This window comes from Sinocyclocheilus rhinocerous, unplaced genomic scaffold (assembly GCF_001515625.1).
Source record: "Sinocyclocheilus rhinocerous isolate Xijiao unplaced genomic scaffold, SAMN03320098_v1.1 scaffold2149, whole genome shotgun sequence".
Lineage (NCBI taxonomy): Eukaryota > Metazoa > Chordata > Actinopteri > Cypriniformes > Cyprinidae > Sinocyclocheilus > Sinocyclocheilus rhinocerous.
The window spans coordinates 306,601-311,245 of record NW_015629053.1 but is presented as its reverse complement, the minus strand read 5'-3'; the positions used below and the strand labels follow the sequence as shown (position 1 = coordinate 311,245).

The 4,645-nt window shown below is 35.2% G+C and overlaps 1 pseudogene; it reads right to left on the bottom strand.

The window, feature by feature from the left end:
* LOC107738657 (paired amphipathic helix protein Sin3a-like) overlaps positions 1-4,645 on the bottom strand; it is a 23,902-nt pseudogene that overhangs the window by 12,573 nt on the left and 6,684 nt on the right.

The window sequence follows — 4,645 nt, the reverse complement described above, 5'->3', positions numbered from 1 at the left end:
TGGTAATTCAAAGTGCTTTACATAAAAGGAAGTAAAATAATCATAAAACAATAATCACAACAATAAAACAAGGAATTTAAAAACTTAAAAAAAAAAAAAAAAAAAAAAAAAAAAAAAAAAAAATTGATTTAAAATAAAACACAAGATTATTTGACATTTTTGGCAATACATTTTTGGCAATACTCACTTCTATACCCAAAACACAAACCTACTACTTCTAAATAAATGCTAAGAGAGTTCTGTTAAAATAAAAAATAAAAATAAAAATAAAAAATAAAAAAAATAAATAAATAAATCTGTAATTTACTTAAATCAAATACATTAAATAAATGAATTAAATTAAAATAAAATAAAATAACATCTATACAATTAAAATCCACTTCAAACTGGACTTACCCCAGGAATGGAACCACAAGTTGAACCAGCTCAGCACGAGAAATGATCTCTTCGTTAAAAATAATCAGGCACCGGAGGAAGTTGTCATATGCTTCAGCACTTCGTAAAGCTTTCCGCACCTACGAATGCACCAATAATGTCAGTCAAAATAGGAAAACAAAACTTTTGAGATAAAAGCAACCTGCATATTACATCAACATTACTACGTTAACCCAGAGCAACTCACTTTGTCAAAGAAAAGAGACTCTGTTCCTCCACCATGTTTGCCAGCCTCTGCCACGGATGAATCTTTGATATTCATTAACTTGAGCTTTTTCTGAAAAAAAAAAAAAAAAAAAAATTCAGATATCAAGAAAGTTATTCCACAAAAAACATGCTGAATACTACAAAATTCAGTATATAATGAAATGTATTTCCTGTACCTTCACAGGTGGGGTGACGCCTGTAGTTGAGTGCTTGCGTATCTGGCAGCCATTCTGATTGGGCCTCTGCTTGTTATTGAGCTGTGGTTTCTTGGCCGTTCCACCGTGATCGTTACGCACAGATTCGGCCTTCTCTGCTGTCGTCTTGCTCAGCAGCTAGAAGGAAATTCATAGAAGGAAACGTGTCACTTTCACTTAGTTTAACGTCATGTACTGAAATAACCAAAGCTACAACTGAAATAAAAATTACAGGGCGCGACAGTGCGAGCATTTCACTCGCATTTGCCACTAAAAACAGATGTGTGCAAATGTTGAAATTTATTTAGGAGCATGTGTGCGAACAAAATTCAGTTTTATGAAAATTCAAGTAATAAAAAGTCTTAAATATCTTAAATTGTATTACAAATGATCATTTTAAGATGAGAAAGAAAAAAAAAGGAATCACAAAAGGTCCTAAGGTGATTATTAAACTTCTAAAGGCTATGATGTAATTATTGTATATAATTATATATATAATAAAATAAATAAAATGACAAACACAACAAAATTATCTAAACTTTAAAACAGAAAACAAATAAACAAAAACAAAATAAATTCAAAATATTTATAAAACTATAACAGCATCTCAATTACACTATAATAACAGAAAACTCTGACCCTAACTGACCCTAAACATCTGAAAATGACAGTTCATTCTTTTCGGTTACAGAATGTTCAAAAACTTTAGATTAAAATTTTAGGAGTTTTTCCTTCTTCCGTTTTAAAAAAAAATCTTCGTCCACATGAAAACGCAAATGCATGCTGTGAAGCACTGTCAAGAACATGCCAAACCAACAGGTGGCGATATAATCAACCGTAAAACCATGTTGGCCAATCAGAAGCCTGAAAAAGTTTCCAGTAGGCGGCGATAACAGCGCAGGCTCCGACGTCACAAGCCAAAAACTCCGGTTTCGCTGTCTACACGATAACGCTGCAACCGGAGTTTTTGAAAATCTTCACCCTGGCAGGAGTTTTCAAAAATGTTTGGTTTCAGTGACCTGGTGCTGCGTTTGCTTGTGGACGAACGGTCAGACCGTGTAGAAAAAGCTGCGGTTTTGAAAATAACCGCGTTCGTGTGGAAAGGGCCTAAAACTGGAGTAATGCATCAGTCCAGTGGGCGGGCTCAGAGTAGAGGCGGTGCCTCAATCAAACTCACCACAGAGCTGTTGGCATCAGGCAGGAACTGTCCAAACTCGGAGAGCAGATCTTCCTGGTTTTTGAAGAGTTGGGCCACCTCAGCATAAACTTCCTGCTCGGTCAGGGCCGGGGTGTAGCTCCCGCCTGCTTCTTTAGCATTACGCTGTTCCTTCTGATTAACAAAACAAGAATATGTATAAGTGGATTGTGAATTATAATTTATTTGTGAAGTGTTTTCAGGGGCCTGGCCCGACCTGGTACTTGTGCAGGATCTCGAGGAAGGACTTGTAGATGTTGGGCTGGCCCTGGAAGCGGTTCTTAATCTTGTTGACGTAGCTGATGGCGTGGTTGAACTCCACGGGCTGGTTGTTCTGCAGCGGCGGGGCGGTGGGCATGCTGTTGATGGGGGTGTGGGGCTGCAGTGGGGGCGAACGCGGGGACGCGTACGGAGGGATGGACGGATTGGGTTGACTGCTTGGGGTCAGAGCTGGAGACTGCAGCGGCTGCACAGAGAGAGATGGAAACATATCAGTGATCTTGATCTGGACTAAACCAGGGTATCTGCAGAGTTTTTAAAAACACATTTAAGACTTTTCAAGACCTCCACAAATAAAAGTATACTGTATATTGCTATAAAACAAACCCATAACATCTAAAAATTTAAACTGGTTACCCAAAATAAGATTTAATGCATAATGCAGAAATTTTAATTTAAAAAAGCCTGAATTAACCCGGGACTCTTATTTTGAAATGTCTTTGCTAACTTTAGTGCTACTTCCAGCTGATCATTCAAATGGATGAGGGAGATAAATATGCACTGTTCCAATCATCTACAACATTTTACAATATAAAAGCAAAAAAGTAAACATTATCATAATTCATCAACAGTAGTTTGTTGATAAGTAATCGCTTGGCATAAATGCGTGGTATTCATTGACTGCGAACTTCTCTGAAAACGTGAGCCTGAAGAACACATAACAGCACCACTTTATGACTTTGAACGCACAGCACTCAAGTTTAATTAAATTATTGCCTTATGAAATTTAATAATCATATTATGTCATTTCATGATTCTTGTTTTTTTCTGTCTCCAAATTTAAGACTTTAAGATTTAAAATGATAATTAGGACTATTGTTATACTATTTAAAGCAGGGTTACTATAGTTACACTAAAATGTAAACCATAAAAACAATTGTTACTTGAAATAATAAACGTTATGTACTAAAACATCTTAAACTAAAACTAAAATTAATAGAAACTAAATATTTTTAAAAAACTACTAAAAATGACAAAAGTTACACTAAAATTTAAAACCATAAAAAAAATTGTTACTTGAAATAATATAAATGCTTTCAAACATTTAACGAAAACAAAAATTAATAAGCTAAATAAAAAAATACTACTAAAAATGACCAAAAAAAAAAACACACTACAAAATATTAATAAATTATTAATTAAAACTATAATATTAATTAAAAAACTATAATGGTATCTCAATTACACTAAAATAACACTATTTAAAACATGATGAAACTTAATTTTAGACTTTTTAAGGATCCACAGGGACCTTGTCAACTTCAACCATGCAAAATATCTACTTTTTCAGTGTGAGTACCTTGTTTTTCGGCATGGGTTGGGCAGGAGGTGTGGATGCCAGGCTGGGAGGGTTTGCGGGGATCTGGTTCTGGAGCTGCGGCGGCGGTCTGGGGGGGATGTTCTGAACGGAGATGCCGTGAGGCGTGATGTGGTGGATCTGGCCGGGCGTAGTCACGTTAACCAGGTCATTGGTCTGAACTTCAATCTTGTATCCCGGTGGAAGAAATGTGTTAAACCCCATAATAAGATCAGGGTGACCCTTAAAGAGCTGTGACACTCTGCTGATTACGCCCGGGGTGTCAATACAGAGAGAGAGAGAGAGAGAGAGAGAGAGAGAGAGAGCGCGAGAGAATTCGAAATGATTAATTATGATTAACTAATTCCCAGTGAAACTATCTACCATTGTGGGAAATTATGTAGGGCAGGACTTGAATGTGAGAACATGGCAATAACACAGGGCTCCAGACTAACATTTGAGAGCAGTGGCACCAGCGCCATTAAGTTCTACAGATGGTGGCGCCAGGAGCAGATTTGGTAGCGCTGGGGGTGGTGTGCGAGAGTATTAAAATATAGATCATTTAATCATAAAATTACTATTGTTTTGCATTAATAAGTGCAGTTACTAATAATATTACATGTTCATTTCTTATTATTCTTTTATTGTTTATACAGATTCAACAGTAAAGCACTAAGCTTGAGTTACGAAGCATACAAAATGTACTTTTATTAACAACAGTAACAGGTGCAAAATCAAATTTTTATATTATATTATATTATATATTTTTATATTAAATTATATATATTCCACTCTTATTAAATGTACCATTATATGGAACTGACCAACTTCAGTGATTATGTGTGATTTAGTAACAAATTGAAGAAAAGTTTGTTTTTCAAGGCCCTGTGTGACTTTTCTTACTTCATACACAAAAAAAAAGTGTAAAATTCTGACAAAATCTGATTTCTTGATTGATTTGATATTTTATAATAGTGATTTTATAATTTCAAAATATAGAGAAAAAGTAGAAATGAATGACTAATAAGCCAATAAGTG